Source organism: Haemaphysalis longicornis, unplaced genomic scaffold, assembly GCF_048455015.1.
Source record: "Haemaphysalis longicornis isolate Haplotype H1 unplaced genomic scaffold, Haemaphysalis longicornis Haplotype H1 scaffold_19, whole genome shotgun sequence".
Taxonomy (NCBI): domain Eukaryota; kingdom Metazoa; phylum Arthropoda; class Arachnida; order Ixodida; family Ixodidae; genus Haemaphysalis; species Haemaphysalis longicornis.
The window spans coordinates 1402434-1425173 of NW_027526288.1; positions in this window are offsets into that span (position 1 = coordinate 1402434).

Here is a 22740-nt window from a genome sequence, read left to right on the forward strand (position 1 = left end):
TCCGCGCGACGCCTCCCACGACGTCGGGCGTCTGCGCGCGCGGCGTGACAATGAGAGTTGCTAATTCCCTCCCAGACTAAAGGGGCGCCGCCGGCCACCTGAACAGACCACGGGGAGAGACGCTGCCAGCCGAGGCGACCATCGTCGAGGCGAACGACCCGTCGACGAAGAGCGCCCGCCGCCGGAGTCGAATATTTTCCAAACTTACACCGCGCGCGCTTTCAACACTAAGAGATACGATCATCTGGCCGCCCGTCAGCTTGTTATGCCGAATGACCCTGCCACCCTCGACGCGACAGACGTACTTAGGCCAAGCGCCCCCGTCTTTTGACACACAATAGGACGGGCACAAAACACGCTCTCCGCGGCTCCGAACTTGGCGTCCGTGCGGCTACATGAAAGGGACACGGAATAGCCGCAACCAGCGTACGCGACGCCGAACATGAGCCACCGGCGGCTTTCCTTTAATTAAATGAGGAGCCCGAACATAACAGGTCGGTTCGGCAAAGGCGCACTGCTGTCATTTCCGTGACGGATATGACGTCAGTGAAATCTTGGTCTATCCCGGCATAAAACACTTTCGTGTTAAAATATAAAATCCGGAAACAAACAACCTTAGGTATAACGTATTCTTTAGTACTAAAGGTTGCTTCCCCGCAAAAAGGAGACCTTTACAGGCCGCTTGATTCGTTTTACTGGGTTTACTCCCGTGACAGATATGACGTCATGGAAATCTGTGTAGCTCGAAATAAAACACTTTTGTGTTAAAAAATTTTCAATAAAAGTAATGCGCAACGTGAAATTTTAGCGCACCGCTACCTGCACTCTTCTCGGAGAATGCCCAGAATCACTGCGTCTCAGGAAGTGAGAGCGTTATCAGTGATACCACGGCAGAGGGGTATATTTGGCGTTATTTCGTTATTTCGCAGCGCGGTGCCTTCGCCGAGCATGTCTCGCTTGGCCTAGGCTTGCATCCCTTCGCTTCACACTTCCGTCATGCTGTGCTCACCTGCTTTAGTGCTTTCTCTATATCGTATTTTTGGTGTCCTCTTTGTTCGTTCGGGTACACAGAAGCAGACAGCAATCCAAAACCAGAAAAGCGGGCGCTTAGGAGATGCGCTCTACAACAGGTCCTAATTCCATCATATTTTGTTCGAACACGGCTTATGTAACCCCTGAAAAAATGTCTACCGCGGAATACTATTCTGTATAGAGGTGATGCCGAATTTAAAGTATCTGTCTAAGCTTGTTTTTTTTAGGCCGGCTTTCCCACACAGAGTTGCAATTGGAAGCATAGCTCTCTAATGAGGGAGCATGATTACAGAAAACGCCTGTAACTGTTGGGTTATTATCACAAACGAAACCACATGTCAATAAACCGCTACGGTGACTGTACAATTATGCTTAGTTTCATTGCCTTGTCATAAATGCTTAGTTCACAGTTAAATTGTAAAATGTACAGTATTACTGCTGCTGTCAATATATGGTCATCTTCGGAGGAAGTATCGTTACAGAAAACGGCTGTAGCTGATGTTTTACTGGAGATACCAGGAAAGAAATTCCCTGGCAATTTGCCGCTAAGACGGCTCTGCCATTACGTGCGACAGATTCGCTGGTAATCTTTCTTCACAGAGTCAAAGAGCACTGAAATTTTCTTCTGCAATGCGTCCTAATCGTTGCAACTTCGCTCTGCGAAAGTCTTTCAAAAAAAATCCGCATTGAGTAAGCGTTTCCGGCGCTCAGCTTGCTGGCACCGTCACCGTTCCCGCCATGGTGCGTAGGCATGGGCACGTGACATGGCTTCACCGGCCCTACGTGGAGATTTTTTACCAATGCCCACGACGGCAGCACTCAAATATTCCGTGGGGAGTTCATGCAGAAACCGTCTACCACGTGATAGTATTTTCTCCTCTTCATTTTATGGTGACACATGACATACATGTAACACCTAGAGTGACATTTCCAAGGATTCATGTAATGGCTTTCGCCGCCGTAAAGGTTCACTCTGGCAATGTTGGTGGTTCTTTGTTTCAGGCTGTCCACAATGTCACTTCTAACTACTTCGTCGACAGGCACGTTAAAACTGTCGTCGGCTTGGCCATACACCATGGCTACAATTTAAGCGCCATCACGCTTGCTCTGTAAGTATACGTGGTTTTGGAGAATTAGATATTTTTACGTGAGTACAGTCTGGCACGCATGTGCTTCGGAAAGAATAACGGGACACTAAAGGCCACCAGCACCGAGGTTTCAAATGAAAATCTGACCTTCACGTAGGTATTTAACATTGATTCTTTAAAAAAAGGTGCCCTAATTGGCGAAAAATCGCTAATCAAACAGCGCACCTTCCTTCCTCATTCCCCTCGCACAGATTTTATGACGCCAACACCAGATAAAGCATCAACTGTTTCCGTCACGATGAACTGGAAACAAGTGAGGCAGCGGTAATGTATAGTTATATAAAAGCAACCGAATACAACGCTAGCACGTATATTGAGGTCTTCTCGAACACCCACGTCCTTTGCCCCTCCTGAACAATGAACAAAGTGTTTCTTCGTGGGACCCGAGATTAGTATTGACGCTCTGTTGAAGATCATATTGCCGTTTTTACGCCGCCTGAATGTTGACGCTGAACGAACGGCTCGCGCGTGGCTGCCGCACTAACCCTCGCATAGCAGCTCAGCCGCCAGCGTGGACGAGTACCGCCATCCAGCGGCAGCCTGAGAAGACGCTCGTACGCGAGATTTTCGTACACTTGTTACCACTGACTTAAGCCAAATAAGTGTTCCTGTGTTTTCATAACGCAGCGAAAGCACGCAGGGGGCCATGATGAAGCTGGTTATGCGCATAGTACTGTATAGAGGTCAGAGAATTATCTGGTCGGGCATTGCACGGCGTATTGTACCGGAAGCACCACGAGCTTGTTGGAGTTCGGGATTTCCGCATGGTTCATCAACTGGGCTCCCTTCCCATTGCTTCTACCTTCATTTTTTCTTCTATGTTTCAACATGAACATACAAAAATTTTCCGTTAAGTTTTTATAAACTTCCGAATGCATATTGCAAAATATGCCTGAAAAGTTTAACCAGTTCGCTGTGGAAACCGTAATCAATTTTACCACTTCGTGTTTAAGCTTGCGCGGTATAGCCATAGGCGGCGGCACCTGTCTTCACGTTGTCAGTGTTTTCTACCCTGTGTTGGAAAAGAAACTCGTAAAGGCGTAAGGACGGTATATTCGTGTTCCCGGTGAGCCAATCCATCGCTATAAATAAACTTGAATTTTCTCTTCAGGGTCGCCTGAAGTGTTCCAGATTTTAGCACTTTAATAAAGGAATTGCCAACACTTGTGTTGACTTGACAAAGTAATTTAGCTTGTATGTGTAAGTGTTGGCGAGAGGTACGTAGAGTGTGAGAAACGACGGCAAATCCGGTTTTCCAGGGATTTTCGTTGGCAGCGAAAAGTTGGAGTAAAGCAAGGTTACTGTAGAGGAGGTTCTTCGCGGTTCTGAGGGTAAGGTGGCCGGCAGTGTTTGCTAGTAGCGCTGCATGGCCTTCAGCTAGCTTAAGAAGCATAAGAAGGGTGACGTCTGGTACGGCGGACGTACAGCGCCATATGGAAATGCCTGTATACTGCAGGAAAGCGAGGCACATCTCAAAGCGGCAGCGCACAGCTACCTACAATGACATTTGCACGTCGTGCTTTCTGTACTGCAGGGATCGCTTCAAGCTGTCCCTGTTGATCTTCCTGACGCACGTCTCTTTCCCGGAGCACTTCCGACCGGACTGCCGGATCTTACCAGCGTCGATGCTCAACTTTCCCGACAACACTTCTCGCGACGACTTCAAATACGGAATGTCAATTGTAGGATAATTTCTGCTTTCAAAGTCGCTGCGAAACGCGCACCATATCGGGGAGAATGCACAATAACCCTTATTAACATGGCATGGTGGTAGACCACAACCGCTGACTCGCTTAGTGGCGCAGAAAATGCGTTGGATATCTGGGATCCTTCCTTCATGTGCGTGGCGAGATAATTTTCCCCACCCGTGTGGCACCACGGGGTGTGAGTTTTTGCGACCGGTATCGCAACGGGCAACACACTTTTCAAAAATGTCTAGTATCTATGCCGGTCTAGGTGCCTGATGGGTGCTTACCTGGTCCCTCTGCCTCGAGGGATGGGCGCATTTGGAGCTGTTAGAGTAGGACGTGGTAAGGAACACGCTTGGGAAACATGTCTAACAGCGGTGGGTTTTTGTTCAGTGTAAACATTTATTTTCTCTCGTAAGGTAATAAGGGAGGAGAAATACGCAAAAAATCAAATGTATTGTACCAAACGACTAGAGCACAAAGGTGCACACAAAAATAACCAAGAATGCCTAGAACCTTCTACAAATCTGAAGCAGAAAGCTAGTTGACCTCATCTGACTTCCTGAACAACTTTGTGGCGGGGCCCATCCCCACTGCACCAGGCCCCTGCACAGCACCCTCCGAAACTCATTGTTGCGTATGGCACGTATCGCATGTGGGATAGTGGCCTACCCTCCTCCGACGTTGCTGTTTCCCTTTCCCGGCGCACACTCCATCACTATTTCTCAAAACCCTCCTCCGACCCATCTCCGGTGTTGGCCTGTCGCGTTTCTCCGCGCGTGCTCCACGGATTGGCCTCATGTTTAGTGTACCTCACAATTTTCTGTACCTCACATTACCTTCCATGTTCCTCGAAATATTGATAATCTGAGGCGGTTCGCTTTCAAACCCTGTTAAAGCAAGCACTGGCATGAAGCACGTAGCAAATAAATGCAGACTTTATGCAAGGGATATATCGCACAAATGTTAGCGTCAAAAAAAAAAGGGAAAGAGAAAAAGCAGACCGGTGTGAGTTATGACCAGCACCTACCCATCGTTCGCCACTTGCGTTTTCAATTATGAGGAACCATTGGAGGTTACTTCAGTCGAATTTTAGTTATATTGGGTCAGGCGTGAGTTGAACAACCCCTCCGCTGCTGGGAACCAGGGTGAACGCGAATCTTGGCGAACCCTGTGAAGGCGTACACCAGTTCCGTGCGAAATTCCTATAAACCAAATTCCAAGCCCTTCCTTGTCGAACCCTTCAGCGGCACGCATACCATTCCAATTGCTGACACTCAGAAGTAGCTCACCGAACACGCGCACGTACACGGGTTGCTCCCGTTGTCGTTCAGATCAGCGTGCTCTCCGGCGGGGATGGACCAAGAGCGGACTACCCATGGCAGAGTGCCCTTGAACTGCCGAGACTCTAGGCGCACGAAGAGTTAACCTGCCTTTACTTTGTCCAGAGAGAGGCAACTCCTGTGATTGGTCGAAGTATGACCGTACTTTAGCCGGCGCGCCGCTTACGGGAGATGGGAGTTTTGGGGCTACCAGCTGTGGGAAGAGGAAATTTTCGGCCGGCAACTGCTCGTAAGGAGGAAGGACAAGGGTTTCAGGAGGAGGTTTTGCCTCTCAGCCCCAACAGCAACACAGACGGTGACACGAGTAGGCAACACAATCTACACTGAAAATAACCTCGAGCCCTTGCACACCGGGAAAACGGAAGTACCGTGTAGCTGAGGGTTTGGTTGGATTTGATATGTAAGGCTTTAGCTATAATTGGTATTTTCTATGTTGCATTATAAGGAGAATGACACAACCCCTATGGAACAGACTAAGAAGGCACACGATTGTTTGGTAGAGACAGCGACGTTTTATTCTGAGAGGAGTGCTTTAGGTACCCGCCGTGTCGTCGTAGCTTGACCGGTGTCATGGTATCTGGCCACCACAATCACTCTGCGTTACGTACCGAAAAAAAAGGCTTCGAAAACTTCACTGCTCCTCCTGGTCGGGATCGAAGCTGGATCCCTCCTGTTACGAAGCCAATGTCTATCCCATTGCGCTACATGGGCACACGTTTCTGATGTACAAACTGTTGAGATGGCACTGTGGCGTTGCCACGGCGAATGCCGTTGCTAGGACTCTCAGAAGTACGCAATAATTAAAAATGACAAAGAAAAGCCGCAAAATAAAGCATTAGTGGCCCCAACTTAATGAACATTCAGTCCAGTGTTGGGTATCTTCGCAGCCTTTTCAGGGGCTGCGAAGTCCTCGCTTGACCACTTTCGGTATCAATGGCAGGCTGATACTAAAACTAGACGGGAGAGGGCGATACAGCCCCTTGGGTGAATCCCTGATCCACACTTGGCAGCTTTCACTTCGAGTGGAACTGCTTTAATTTTTCTATCACCTCTCCGCCAGTCACAGCGCAAACAGCTGTGCGCCGAACAGGTGGCCGCCAAGGAGCGCACGGCACAGCGCAACGGCAAGGATAGAGTTACGCCGCACGTGGGAAGCAGTCTACTAGACCTAGGCGGAAAGAGGCGGCAGTAGTGGAGACGGTGTGAAGTGGGGCCGCAATCATACTCCAATCGTAGGTGACCATGCCTAACTGCTCAACATACAATGCGAACAGACGTCACCGAGTAAACTGAAGTGGGCAGGAGATGAAGTCGCCACCTGCCGACGAGCACTGTACGCTGCCAGCAAGAGTAACCTCGTAATGCCCACTAGGTGGCGAACCAAGTCCCCGAGTTTCTACCGAGTTTGCAAAGCAAAGAATCCAGGAAAACATTCTCACAAGCTGACACTAGCACTAAAATGACACGAGCAACTTTTTTTTGAAGGCGAGCTGATTATAATTGGTGATACGAATAAGGTAGCTGTGCATAGCCACCCAGTTACAAAGGAGAAGCCACTAGACAAGCTCATCATCCTTATCGGCACGCCCTCTTTAGAAGCTGCAAGTCATCCACGTGGGAAAGACCACACATTCTGGTTGGCAGAATGTTACCTAATCAGCAGCAAGTTCGCAATAGCTAAACCCTCTAAGCGAAACATGCCACAGACATCTGACTACTCCACCTGTACACGTTACACATGACAATGATTATCCTTCTTTCCTGCCTAGGACGAAGTTGCCAGGATCGTGCAATCTCTTCGCAACAACACCGACGTACAGATGGCCATATCATTCACAATGACAGCTCGAAGCCACACGCCAGAAGAAAAAACTTCCGACAATCTCTTATTCCAGCCGTGCAAGAACCCCGCCTTAAGGATATTCCAAATGCCCGACGTTCCGCCATTGCTCGTAAGTATAAAGCCAAAGTTCTTCGAGAAGCATTGAAGGACTCAGATAAAACGTTCTGTGCCCGAAGTGTACTCGCTAAGCACTGGGTGAGCATTTCTGTTCGCTACGACAAAGTTCACCTGCAAGTACTCTTTAGGTGGTTGATCGCCAGAAGCTTCGCCGACGCGTCATTAGACACTGCTTTGCGGTTGTCAGCTACAGTATACATGCAAGCCACAGCATTGGGTGTTGAGCAGCCTTGAATATCTGGAACGCAGAGGTGCACTAGTGGCTGGAGGAATTGCCCAGTCCAAGCGCCAGAATGGCTACCCCGATGAAACATTTAGCCGCTCAAGATTCCTTGTTTTTGGTAATGGCGGTAACATTTCTTTCTACCTTTTTGGATATATAGGTAGCAGGCCATATATGGCATAATGCTTGGATTGCACTTTAAAAGCCTTTAGAGAGGTTTCCAAAGTGACTGGGGGGAAGGGGAAGATTACGAGCTCCACACAATCGGTTATGATTACGATGACGGAATCGTTTAAAGTTTAAGGAAAGTTTTTGCTCGACTCCCATTTTTACGCTATGGCGTTCTGTGTTCGCAAAGATGGGCTTTTAACGACGAGTTTCTTTTGTAAGCAACAAAAATACGAAAAAATTGTTTCTCTATCATTCTATTCAGCCGCAAAAACAAAGGTTAAACGAACGCTTTACCGCAAAGTCTACATAGACAGGGAGGTTCCAAACTACTAAAATTGGTGGCAGCGCTCACGCATGTCCACAATATTTAGCGCAGTGGAACCCTTAAACATACTTGAGGCAACATGTAAGTACGTAACCGAAAGTACCCACGTTAGTTAAAGAATTCATGCATGGTATGTTTCTAGTGCAGGAATAGAAAAAGAAGAAACAACAAAACAACAGCGTGAAAATGGCAGAGTATTTCGAGATAAAAGCAAGTAAAGAAACAACAGAACTATGCCAGCTCGGGGTGTTCCTTGAACAACAAAAAGAAACACTAAATAAAAGATGGTGCTGTCCCAGCAGATGGAATGCGAAGGCGGGGAAATTGAATGGCATTCAACAAACCTCCGATCATTTCATAATGAGTGCAGCGAGAGGGGCGGGAAAGAGTGCGAGGTTTCCAAGGTGAGAGCAAAGAGGGAGTGACTTGGCCGAAGCAGAAGAACGCTGTCGTCTTTAGACGACCTTTCCGACAAAAAAAGCCGATACGCGGTCTGACCTTATTCTGTTTGCATCTTGTGGTTTTACAAATCACAATGCGTTTTCTTCCGGCAGCTGAATGGGGCTTCCGCAGAGGTAGGACGATTTTTCCACTGAACCATTTCTTAAACAGCGAATATTTCAAGTAACAGCTTGAAATTAACTGCAAACTTCCTACATCGTGTCAGAATGGTATGCTTTCTTTACGTAGGGATGCGCTGCCCTACATAATGCTTAGCAACGCAAGCGCGCCTGCAAACGCTTTTCCGCATGATGCGATCGACATTGTGAATAAAATTTTGAAAGTAGCTTTCTTGTCCCCTTTCACAGGAGCTCCAAAATGAAATGGCAGTAACGTGGCAGTAAAAGAAACAAGAAAAATTGGAAGATAAATTATGGTGAATGACTAAGCCGTTTTACGTGCTTGCACTTTAGACCACTCCAGCCACTTTTTAGAGCGCAGCTCGTACATTTAAAGACGCGCTTCTATACTGCAGCGTCGCCGTGGACGCTCGTAACATCCGACCGAACAAAAATAACGCCGAAGACCGACGTCACAGAACGACCCAGAACGCAGGAGATGAAATTACGGCGAAAATGTGAACAGGAGGCAACTCAGTGGTGTGGAAGTGCTGCGAGATAACGGTGGAGTGACGCCTTCCGTCGTGCGTGAGACGACGAGGCAATCACTTCCTGAGGCGAAGGAAATGCTGCGTCAGCCACTGCAGCTAAAGGAGCCCCCATAGCAGAGCCTCTTCTCCGCGGGCGCCAGAATACACAGGGGCGCGTTGCCGAAGCAGCCGTTATGCGCGGTGCAAGGCTATCTCTACTTCCGTACGGCTCTGTCAGCAATGCCAATAGAAATCTTGGGCGCATCTGATGATTTTGGTGAGCTGTGCGCCGCAAAGTTTGTGAGCCTGCTCTCTACGGCATGCCAAGGAATGAGGCACACTGCGGTTGCGTGAAAGAACTATTTACTTACATCGTCCACGTCGCTGTCGCCCATCCGGGCATACACACGCACACACCAGTGCCAAAAACACTGTGTCCCGAGTCCGAGTCTCGCCAGCCCCGCGCCTCTCTCACTCCCACCGCCCGCTACTACACGTCCACTAGCGCCATCCCTCGGGCGCCGACATCTCCAAGTCTGGCGGCCCGGCGCCGCACGGCAGGCGAGGAGGGCGAGGGAAGGGAGCTCAAGGCGAGAGGCTCCGAGCAACACCCTCTAGCTTAGAAGGTATCGTGCCAAGGCGCCTCCCACAAGTTGTACAACAAATTGCTGGTATTGCCTGCCTACTTCTCGCCTACAGCGCTCAGCAAGGACATAGCGCCTTAACCGCACATCGACCTACATCAATATTACGGAAATGTAACGTAGATATCAAGACAAACAAACATTTCCGACCACTTATGCGCGACAAAAACCCGTTCGTCTTCCTCTCGACGCCTCGAAAGGCTGACAACAACTCGCAAGATACTCGCATGAACCTCGCCTTTGAGAACCAGGTATTGCTGATGGAAGTCGAATGTATACTCGTCTATTTCTTCCGACCAGAAGGCCTCTTTTGTAACAATCAACGACTGGGAAAGGAGCGTTCTTGAAGGAGTGTAATGTGAAGAATAACATTTGTCTGTAACCGTACATGTCTGTCTGAAATTATGTGTGGCAAAATAGTGTGTACAGTAAAAACAGGTGAACAACTGCGCTCAAATTCCACACTAAGGAGTGTTGTAATCGTCAGACCCTTTGTTCTGCATTGAAGCCATTACTTCTCTAATCGTCCCAAGGGCAAGGAATACTAAGCCCATTCTTGTAGACAAGAGGCAGATTGAGCCACCCAGCACCCCTACACGGCCTTGCAGAGCCCCTGGGTCACAGTAAAATGTACCCAGAGACGAACCACTTATCGGAGCCACTCGACGTACAGCCACCTGCTTGGCTTTCGCTGTCGGCAATATAACTCCACGCACCCTGTCTATAGGTTCTCACATCACTCAGAAGATGCCATACCAATACGGGCACATTGCTCCGTGAGAGACTAAAGTGATGCAGAAGGCCACGTTACCTTTGAGGTGTAATCAGTCGTGATGTTGTATTGTAAGGCTTATTTTTTTTGTTATCGCAATTTCACACCCCTGTGAACACTTGGGCCACCTAAGCGGCTGTGATTGCGAGAGTAAAAATGGCCGCGTGTCTGCAAGCTCCCTTCGCTGAAAATTTTATCAAAAGGCGACAGTCTTCTGCGGAGTTTGCCAACACATGTCTCTATTCTCTGCCCTGCTCACCAACCATTCTCTTTCTCTCACGTGTCGCCCCTCTGAAGATAAACACTGTGGAGGTTCTCTCAAGTCAAATCTATTTCCCCGCGTTTCACGGCTCACGCGCTATCTATTGGAACCTTTCGTTTCTGTTGAACTTGTAATTCCGCCATGAGGTGTAGCTTTAAGCGCTAGCGCTGTTTGTATTTTTTTCCAAAACATTGTTTTCAACTCGTTTTTAACACAAAAATCCACCCAGACTTTGTATTGATAAGAAAAACATACTACGAGTACCAGTCAGGTATTGATGTTTCCGTCAAACATGCTTAGCGTTTTCGTTTTGCTCAACAATGTTGACAAGCATTAAGTATTGCACGAGATTTATTCGCTTGAGAGGTTTTTCTTGTATAAACTTATCGTTGAACAATTCTGTTGCTTTATCTGGGCGGCCGGATCGAGGAACAGACAGACAGATTTACATATATGCAGACCTACTGCGAATGTCATGATTAAGGGGGCAATCCCCCCTTGAAAACAAAGATGACGTGTCATATCGGAGCCAGAGGCCGACGAAGATGAAGACGAAGAAAGAGAATGCAAATTTCCCGCGAAGATGGCGGACGAATGACGAGGTGACGCGATGGAGGCACGTGGAGGGATAACCAATGTGGTGGTGACTCGTGCGGTGGACACGGGCACAGCGAATGCAAGAGTGCCGCGACGGCCGGGCAAAGGCTATTTAATCTTGGGGCACACGCCGGGAGAGAGGGAGATCAGAAGAACGCCACAGCAGGAAGGTCAGGTGGCAAGAGTCCGAGGAACAAGCCGGGGGTACGAGGGCACGCCATCGACCAGAGCCACGTCAGCCTGGACCGGAGTGGACCGACGTGGCATCGGCTCCTACTTCCGCGTCGTACGCCCAACCTGTGCTTTGGTGGCCCCCGCGGCGACGGTCGGCCGTCTGCGTACAGCGAGCACGCACCGTCAACTAACGCCTTGGCGGTCCCCACGCGGCGACGTTCCCGGAGCTCCCCGGTGCAACCTGCTTCCACGGCGACGGCCCCGAGGCCAGGGGTTACTTCCTGCTACGAGGGCTACCCCGAGGGGTAACTGAAAAGCGGTCCACCGCGTGACTACCACGCACAACTACGTCGGTACCAACACCACAGGCACCGCGGCAGCGGACAACTCTACCAGCGTGTCACGGTCACGCTACGGGTACGACACGCCAGCGCCGGAGACAGCGGTAGGCTAGTCCGCTAGGGACTGGGTATTATATGACCAGTGTTGTTAAGATTGTTAACATGGACGTTGTATAGAGTGGAACTAGGACGGGTTGATTTATTTGGGACTTCATTGTAGTGACTTTTGGTTTGGTTTGCTGGCTTTTCTGGGTTTTTGTTACCGATTAGTATGTAGGAATTGCTTTGGTTGAGTTCTTTGTTTGCTGTGTAGTTTACTTTGCTTAGACGTTGTAGTTGTGCATAATAAATGTGTGCTGTGGTAAACGTGCCAACGATTCTCCCGTGTCCATTCTTCTTAGCTGGTCGAGACATGCCACAAAACGTGACAGCGGACAGGCCAGAATTTTCGGGTTTAAGTAACCAAATAAAGTCTATCGCATTTAATAAGGCCAACATTACCGAAAGGACGCGCCGGTAATATGAGCGCAGCCGTCCTCCGGCAGCCGTCTTCCCTGCTTCGGTGATGACTGCTGGTCAAGCGGATGAGGCAGCGGGAATGGTGGGAAGTGTCGCCGGCCGCTTGCTAAAACCAGGCGCCCTATTATTATCATCATATTCGTCATGGTCGTCATCTTCACCCCAACCGTCATCCTTCGCGCAGTTCCTCCTGTCCGTTGCTATGGCTAGGCGCCTTCACCTGTCACCCTTGTCAGTCCTGTATTTTCCGCTAACTTTGTGTACCTACATTGTAAACGGCTCTGCAACACAAACAATAAACGGCTTCACTCTTTGCTTCGCTTCTGGAAGAATTGTGAAAGCTATAGAAATCGCCAGCCGGGAGCGGAACTGCATAGTTTGCCCGTCGCAACAGACCCGCCTTTCGTTTCCGCTTCGCCTTTAATCTTTTTTACAATTAAGTTCCTAGAGAATACGTTTATTGCTGCAACCATAACAAAGTCGGCCAATAGCCGCTACTCCGCTGTAATGACGTAGCTCGCGCGCTCGAAGCACTCCGAGACCATAAAAAATGGATAGTTTTCTTATGGAAGTTTCTAAGTTATCTAAAGGGCGCAGATCAGCAATTTTTGGTTGAGGTCTTTGCTATTCTAAGTACTGGAGTTGTCGGCTACATTTACTTCGTTCTGAAAGGATTTAGTATTTAGAAAAAGTTATCAAAAGTGTTGCAGGGTCGCTTGAAGACTAACGAAGCGCTGAGAAGCGTCAAAGTACTTGTACGTCAAGCAGCGGGTACCCGTTTAGTATTTGGACCTGATAGCGCAAAAATATGCTTAACAGCAGGCCGGGGCATACAAGCTTTCACAGGGCTCCTTTTATGCCTTTCCTTTTCCCACGCACTCGTTATGGAGCCCTTCAAAGCCTATGGGAATTGCGGAACCCCAGTGGACGTTAGACAACGCTGACACCGGCCCTTTCCTTGAAGAGGCAAAGCAATGCTTTTGTATATAAAAAAAAAACCTTGTGTGTGTGTGGGGGGGGGGGGGGGGGGGGTTATGTTGTGTGCTGTGATAGTGCTTTCTACAGGCAGACTACAGCGGCTGTCATGCTGTTCAAGCAAAATGGAGAGACGAGCTAGTTGGTGAACATCCTTGAGTGAAACTTTAGCGCAAACAGACACAGGGACGAGAAAAGAAAACGACACCAGCGCTTACTATCAACTGAAAGATTTCTTAAAATCGAAAACACATTTAAACCACACCGAGACCTAACATTCCATCACGGGTGACCATCACACATGCGTACGGCGGTACATGAGGACAGCCGCCCCATTTCCTTCTATTTTTTTCCGCTCATCTTCTACCCCCTCTCCTTAAGAAGTCGCACTTCTTTATCTAGAATACTCAGCGACGGGTGACTTATACAATCAGAACGCTTAATCCGGATATGGAAGGTTTCAGCAATTTCCCTGGTAGCACGGTCTCTGTGCTTAAAAACAACTTGCGTGTCTGTGAAGCATGTCTTACAACCGCAGTCTGAACAGTGCAGCGTCAGGTGTGTGTAGGGCCTTCAATTCAAGGAGGAATGATGCTCCCTCAAGTGTACATTGAGGTAGCGTAGCCGTCGCTGAGTATTCTAGATAAAGAAGTGCAACTTCTTAAGGAGAGGGGGTAGAAGATGAGGGAAATAAAAACAGAAGAAAATGGGGCGGTTGTCCTCATGTACCGGCGTGCGCATGTGCGACGGTCACACGTGCTTGATTTTTAGGTCTTGATGTGGTTTAAATGTGCTTTCAATTTTAATAAATCTTTCAGTTGATAGTAAGCGCTGGTGTCGTTTCCCTTTCTCGTCGCTGCGTCTGTTTGCGCTTAAGTTTCACTCATGGATGCTGTTCAAGGGCTTCTGTTCATTAAGGAGCTCGAAAGGTGTCATATCCTGAAGTTCTTGATTACTAACATTCCAACACTTGTTTTTTCCGCAGTACTGCTCGCCTACCGCGGTGAATGTGACGTACGTGCCCGGGGTAGAAGCTGCGTTCACCTGGCACACCCGTTTTGGATCAATCGTTACCTTCGAAACTGGCTTTGTCCTCGTTCGAAAGGTATTCTCTCTTATGTGTGGGCATTTGACGCCGAAGGCAGCTTGTGACGCCATCTCAAAATTAAACTTGGGACAAATTCGGCGCACCTTTTTAAACCATTATTTTTCAAAGATGTGAGGACACATTTCGCCTTACACACACGTTTCATGAACGCGCTGTTAGCCGAACTAATGTTAACTCCATGGTTATGGCTTTTGTGAGTATGCAGGGCCACGCAGATGTTTTCGTTTGCACGATTTATTCTCCGTGCTTCCTTCGTTCTTCTCGGCTCTTTTTTCTATTAATGCGTAACTTTTTCTGCCAGGTACCACCACAGCCACGGCCGTACAATGCCGTGCATTTCCATTAAAATGAAGGTTTGGCTGAAGTAGCGCCTTTGTACGTTACAATAGCGTAATTGGACATTTGTTCTACAGAATTTTGGAAAACTAAAAATGAAAAAAAATGAAAATTAAAATGTTCACGAAAAGGGTTTGAAAAATGTGCATCCTATTCATGGCCGAATAATCACCGAAGAGTAAACAAAAAACTGCAAGGTAGCTCACAGTAACGCGTGAAACTTGAAGGTAGTGAAGCTGCGCGCATCCTTCACGACACGTATCCAGTGCCTTCAGAAAACAAAGATTAGCATTATTAACACGACGTTTCAAGTCCACGATTGCAGCCGATTTGCTTCTTCTTCGCTGCCGCAGCGCCCTTCACTTCGTATTTGTTGCCATAGGGAAGCTCACAGTAATGCTCATGTTATAATCATTGGGCATGCATCGGCCAGTACCGATCACGCACTTTGGCCCCTTTGCATTGCAGTGATTCATTGTCTTGTGCGCAATAATACAACTTGGCAGCATCCTCTGTGGCCACGTGTTCCGTGTCGTCTCTGTCTACTCGTGTCCGTTCTCCATCCTCAGCGCGACGAGATACAATTGCTGAGTTTTTCTTTTGCTAATAACGAAGTTTATTTTCTTTGCCGAGGCGAGCGGCCTTCTCGTCGGGTGTGCGGACGACTCGTGGGTGACCCATCTTTGCGAATTAGCCGGCGCACTTCTAAGAAGGAGTACTAAGAGGGTACTAAGGGAGTACTTCTAAGAGGGAGTACTTCTAAGAGGGAGTACTTCTAAGAGGGAGTACTAAGGAGTAATACTACGCCCTAGCGCTTGCGAATGACGAACGCACAGCCCTATTTTGTGGATAGGAGGGGGGGGGGGGCATAACTCGACAGTGACGCGAGCAGTGTGATTGTGAACGCGAAAGTGTTGCTACGATTGCGGCAAAGCTGGAGGTTTTCTTTTGTCCAATCTTTCCGAGCTCCCTAAGTGGCTATGCTTGCCTTGACAAACGTGCACTGGGGACGCTGGGGGTTCGTGGTGAGGCACGCACACAGCAGCGCTCGGCATTTTCTTGGTTTTATAACTGCCGGGCGGCGAGGCACGTGCTCATGTGCGCGCGCTCACGTGTAGTCGGCATTTTCGGGGTATTTTTAACTGTGGACTGGAAAAATAAGTGTTCTTAACAGCCTCGCTGTTACAAAATCCGCAAAAGACCCTTGGAAATGAAAATAATCAAATAGCGTAAAAGGAACAACTTTTGCACTACACCTTGCGTCTGCGGAAATAGGCATATTTCCCGTAGTAACGCCACTTGATCGCTGTAATTCTATAGATGTACATCAGTAGCCAAAAAACAAGAGAAACTTAAAAACAATACAATAATTCAACGTCTCTCGCCTCTCATAGCCGCATTTGGCTGCAGAGAACTCACACTGTAGACAATCGGCCTAGAATGCAATGCATCAGTACACGATTTTCGGAATTTCTGCCTCTTCCTTCCTTCAGAAGATGTATGAGAAGCATATGTCTGAACCCATTGTTCCACTTTTGTCATTTTTTTACTCTCTATTTATTCTTTTATAGTTCTTCGTCAAACTATTTGGCTATTTATCTCCATTTGCGTTATTGAAAGGAATTCATTGAAACCCGGTTATAGCGAACTGCACTATGCGCCACGATTAGTTCGATATATCCGATAGTTCGAAATAGCCGAACCCGCCCATAACGATTTTTTTTTACTTCAATACGCGGGGCCCTCATGACATCCCCACATGCAGAACCTAACACAAAAACGTATGCCATTGCCACACACAAAACTATATATTTATTGCAAGCAATAAAGCTACTTACCACCTTAACTACCTACTTTCCCAAAAAGAGGTGATTATTGTTGCACTTTCCTTTTGGCGGTGGCAACTAGCACAGCATTCCCTACATGAGACATCATTTGCATCAGTTTGGAGTCCGTGTTCTTCAATATCGAAGCAATATTGGTGGATCACACTGACTCCCGAAAGCGCTTCATTAAGCATCGGACGGGTTTCACTCGTGACATCCTCCGCCTATTTGTTGCCTCCAGCATGCATGCGCCAGCAGCCATGACATTGGTGACGTCGTCGGCGTCCGAGGGGCTCACAGTGAAGGCAACGTCGTTGTCGACACTCAGGCAATCCTTGAAGGGCACTCCTTTCATCAAAACATAGGGAACCTTGGCAAGCTCTTCGCACAGTTCATCGATGCTTCCATCTTGGTCCGGACTCGCTGACTGGGAGGATTTGATCGTGAGACAGGCGCGTTGGAAACAGTTACGGAAAGTACCGGGAGCCTTACGTCGCTCCATGGGAGGCTCAACATCTCCATCACACCCAATCAACATCTCAATCGCCGCTCCTAGACCATGCATTTTGGCGGCAATTCTGGGCGCACTGAGTTCGACATATCAGATGTGAACTTCGTTTTAAGTAATATTTTTTGCGTGTATTTTCGTAACTGATCTTTCTTTGTTCGATACATAGCACAATTCGCTCTATCCCGGTTGGGTATAATCGGTTTTGACTGTAATTATGTTAACGCTGCCAAGTATGGGTTTTTCTTAATAATGTAGAGTGTGCATAGCTGGGTCTGTTTTCACAAGTGTTTCTGCTGTTTTATCCTTGTTTTTGTATCGTTTGTGTCTTTTTTTGTGGGAAGGATGTAGACGATGCACATATAAAGTTATTTAGATCACCCGCCGTGCTGGCTCAGTAGCTAAGGCGTTATGCTGCTGAGCCCCGGAGGACACGGGGCCGATTCCAGTGGTGGTGGCCGCTTTTCTGGTGGGTGCGGAAGTGGGAAACGCCTGTCAAGATTTCAGAGGGCGTTATATATCGTCAGGTGGTCGAAATCGATCTAGAGCCCTGCACGACGGCACGCCTCATAACCCTGGTGTACCATCAGTACGTTAAACGCCACAATAATAAAGCTTGGTTGTTTCATTTTTATTAATTGTCTTTTTTTTAAAGTTATTTTTCTTGTTTTTGGGCGGCGGCAGTTAACCAATTTTTTTTTTTACCTTTGATAAAGGCTATGTGTGAAATTCGCCTATTATGCATTCTGAGGAAATTCAGGGTGCTAAATTGCTCCTATATTTTCCCCATCTTTCATCGCACCTTTTTGCGGTTTTATATTTTTTCTTCATTTGATGCATATCCGCTGTATGCTTTTGATTTTATAGTTTTGTCTGGTAATTGATTATAGTCTATTGTTTGTATCTCTTGTACGTTAAAGACACACCAACTTGCTATTTCAATTTACACAATTATGCAGACAAACTGGTTTAGCTTAATGAATTATGAATTTTTGTGCGAAGGCAGAAAAATGAAAATGGGCTGCTGAAGTCCTAGACAAAGAAAGCTTGTTTACGGGTCGTGCTTTGTGCGTGTTATGACGCTGATTCCTTTTATATTGCCGCAGAACATCCTCATCAAGAATCCAGGAGTGTTATTTCTACGATTTTCTGTGTATATTCTTAGCTGTTAGGAGAGCCTTACCTTTTGTTTTCGTTTTTTTCCTCTCTCTTAGATCTGTGCCGCGGCAGACCACATGGGACTTCCATTTCCGATAGCCGTGTACGAAGTTGAAGACGGCGTTGATGTTTTTGATTGTCCGGCGTTTAACCTGACAGCTCCAATACCATTCAATCGAGTGCAACTATTGGGGCAGTTGCGGAACATCAGTCAGTACTCCACGGGACACTCTCCGCAAAGTTCATGCTTGTCGTTTTTCGGTACGTACTAAAAAGCACGACGTTTTCATTTGCAGCGTCCAACGGAGTTGTAGCGTTGTGAACGAGAACGCTGGAAATGGATCCCTATAGCAACCGGATTACGCGCCGTAGGTGTTACGAGGGCTTGATTCGGGAAGGACTTGGAAACTCCAACGCGCTGAAGTTTCCTCTCCCGTCCGTGATGGTGCAGACACAATGTTGGATGCACAATGATGGCAGAGGGAACGTGAAGACCAGATACAGTTTTTCTTCATTCGTTCACTGCTTTGTCCCGATAACAGTGACACAAATTTTATCACAAGCTGGAAACAAAAAAGTGCCCCCGTCCCATGCCCCCGCGCCGAGGGACACGAGTAAATGCAGAGCATTGGGGGTGGTCACGTGGCGTAGGTTGTGGTAGTTGGCGGTGGTAGTTGTAGTTGTCGTACGGGTGCGTCGACGGCGCTTGAAGGCCAAGTACGACGAAATGCGCGAGGCGTTGGAGCACGGGGAGTTTGCGAGCTTGGACGAGTTCCTGCGCGCCTTCGACGTGCAGTCCGGGGAGGAGTACTCGGAGATTCTGCGGGCTGGCGCGTCGCGTCCGTGCGTGCTTCACGCGAGGACCCCCGCCGAGAAGCGCGTGAACGCGTTCAACCCGTGGATCGGAAGGGTTCTCGACTCCAACATGGACCTGCAGATCATCCTCGACCACTACGCGTGCGCGGCGTACGTCGTGGACTACGTCAACAAGGCCGACCGCGGCATCTCGTTCTCGTAACGCGGGGTCCGCCCCTCGCCGCTGACGTTTCGAAGCCGTGTCTCGCTCTCGATTCGATGGATCCGCAGCTCGACGCTGACGACTGGCGGCGGCTTCTCGTTCTCGACGCTCGGGATCGGCCGCTCGACGCTGACGCTTCGCCGCTGCCTTAGCGCGGGCAGTAGAGGGAGAGGAGGTAGCACCTGCTGCTGCAACGCCTCTTTCAGCGCCGGAGCACGCGCATGCGCGCCCGCACCTGTTGTTGAGAGCGGACAACGCCGAGGGAAGACGGGTGACAGTGCGAGTTAAAGACACGCGAGGAGCAGCGGAGAGCAGGCGAGGAGGAGTGGGGGAGAGGGCGCACCTGGAACGGCTGCTGCGGACGCCGAGGCGCGCCCACGCCGACAACGCCGGGTGACATCGTGAGTTAAAGAAAAGCCCCTATCGCGAACTTAGTCGTTGGTCGGCAATAGTTTATGACCGCGGGTACTTTGATTTCGGACGGTCTGCGTCGGTTGCGCCCCACTACATGCACTAAGTACGCCCCTTCGGCGCAAACTAGGTGACACTTCGACGGTTTGACTGTTAGGCCAGCTTCTTTGAGCCTTCTCCGCACGACTCGTAAGTGTTCTACATGCTCCTCCCATGTGTTAGAAAAAAAGAACTCCCACCTCCCCTCGCGGGAACCCCTGTGTAGATGCGACGTATAGGCGGAGCGGCGAAGGGACCGCGTTTTATAGCGCGCATAACGTTGAGGGGACTGCGTAAGCCGGTCCCAGTCGATGACGACGTTGGCGTACTTGTAAAGCGGCGTAGACTGTAGGTGTTTGAGCCAAGCGTAGATGTTGCTTCGCCGGAGAACGGCACACCGGTTATATGCGCAGCGCGCCCGAAGGAGAGGAAACCGCGGAAGAGAGAGTACTGCACATGCGCCGGCCCCAGCGCGTCTGCCGCGGCTATGACGCAACGTGCCGCGGCTATGACGCAACACAATCCACAATCCAACAAAATCCATTTTAATCCAATCCAATCCAATCCAATCCAAGCCAATGCAATCGAATCCAATCCAATGCCCCTCGCGAGAGTGTGTTCGCTATCGGAGAGGAGAGGGGGTGAGCGGCGGAGAGCGCAGCTGGCGCGGCGAGGAAAATGGGGGAGGGGCGGACAACGCCGACGACGACGATGCTGGAGGGACAAGGCGAGTGAATGAGATGCTCTGCATCCAATATAGCGACATCATTGAGGTAAGGGAGCGTGTACTCGGACAGGCCACGAAGTACGTGATCCATTAGTTTCGAGAAGCAATACGGCGCGTTTTTGAGATCGAAGCTCAACATGACGGGACGGAATGTTCGCAACGGGGAAACGAACGCAGCGTATATAGCCTCGCACGAGGTCTAGCGTGGAAATGTAATTCGCCTTTGATACGGTCTCCACCCTCTCCTCGAGGTTCGGAATCGGATACGTCTGGTCTCGGGTTATCGCGTTGAGGCGCCGGTAATCGGCGCACGGCCTGGGGTTCTTTCCGGGTACTTGAACTAGTATTAGAGGGGAGGTGCAATCGCTCTCACTCGGCACAATGACCCCAAGGTCACACATGCGCTTAGCCTCGTCCGCCATATTCTGTTTTTGTACGGGAGAACATTGGTACGGCTTGCTACGAATCGTCTCGTCTCGCGTTAACTCAATATAATGCTCGATTATCGTAGCCTTTCCGGGCCGATCAGAGAAAACATCCTCAACTCGAAAATTATCTTCTCCAAGTCCTTATTTTGCGCTTCGCTTTGCAAGGGCTCTCACTCACTTGTTCCCGCAGGAGATCCGAAGTGCCTTCCTTTAGGTCCGCAGAGGTCAGAATATCTGCCCTTTCGTCGTCCTCGGCATTCAAAGCTATGTTCACCACAGCATGACGCTGAATGTACGGTTTCATCAGATTGCTGTGGTAGATTTTGTTCTGCTGTTGGCCTAGCTTTACTTCGTAGTTGGTGTCAGACAGCTTCGACACTACTTTCGCTGGCTCCTCCCAATGAACTTCTAGCTTATTTTTCTTTGAAGGTCGCAGCAGCATCACTGGGATACCCACTTCGAACGTACGCTTCCTGGCCGACTTGTCGTAGTACGCCTTCGACAATGCTTGTGCAGCTTTCATGTAGCTCTCAACAAGGTCTTTACTTTCCCCGAGCCTCTGCAGTAGGTTAAGAACGCACTCGACCACGTTTGGATCCTGACTGTAACCTTGAAAATACTCGCGCAGCATTCGCAGCGGGGTTCTGAAACTCCGGCCCTACACCAGCTCCGCAGGGCTATACCCCGTACTTTCTTGTGGATCAGACATCAAAGCGAACATAGCGGCAGGTACGCATGCTTCTCAATCGCGTTTTCGTGCAAAGCAGAGGGCTCGCAATATTCGCTTCAACAATGAGTGCATTCGCTCTACTCAATTGAATTTCGGATGATAGATAGAGCTATGAACCACCTTGATTCCGCACCTTTCAAAAAAAGTCGAGGTTAGGCAGCTAGTGAAGACCCTACCGTTGTCGCACTGAATTTCAGCAGGAAATCCGACACAAGCGAATATTGAAAGCAGCGAGCGCATCAATGACTTGAGGAGAATAGAGCTATTTTAGTGGCACTGCTTCCGGGAACTTAGTCGCGACCTCAGGGCCGTTCGAATGTATCTGCAGCCATTCTCGGACTCTGGCAGCGGCCCAACAATGTCGATCACCTGCCGTCGAAACGGTTCACTTATGACTGGTACCAACTTCATAGGCGCCTTCCCCTTATCTGCACTCTTGCCGACCCTTTGGAATCTATCGCAAGAGACCACAAAGCCTTCGATGTCTTCTCAGCATTTAGGTCAGTACTCCAACGCAAGTCGAGCTTTCGTCTTTTTCAGACCGAGGTGCCCTGCCCACGTGTTTTCGTGCGCGAGTTAGAGTAGCTGACGGCGATACCTTTCCGGGATCAGAAGCTGCTCGTATTTCTGACCCTTGCCATCCGTATAACTGCAGTACCACAAGCCGGACTTTCCATGAAACAAAACGTTCTGTTCTTTTGCGCACCGTTTCACGCTTTCTATCAAGGCTTTTATCAAGCTATCATTTTGCTGTTCTCAAATGAACGTTGCTCGATCCACGTTGATTAACTCATGCCAGCTGTCGGAGACTGGGGACAACGTATCGTTCGCCTCACACGGCGGCGCCGCTTCGGTTTCTCCGCCGAAAGGGATCACGAAAGCCGCTTCGGCTGCTGGCGGTTCGACTAACCCAACGCGAGAGCTTGCGGTCGGCTCGCAGCTCGGGATACTTTTCTCCCCCGCCTTTACCGCTTCGCTCACTGGGGTAGTGCCAAGTTCCTGTGAGGGCTTCCACGTTTGCGATTTCGTGAGTGCCATGCACGACAAATTGGTAAAGAACGATTTGCCTTGTTCTTTGAGCAGTTGCTCCGAGCTATTAGAGAAGAGATAACGAAAATGGTCTGGGAGCGCTTCGGACACGGCCGCCTCGGTGTTAAGCATACAAAAACTGCCTTCAATGACAACCC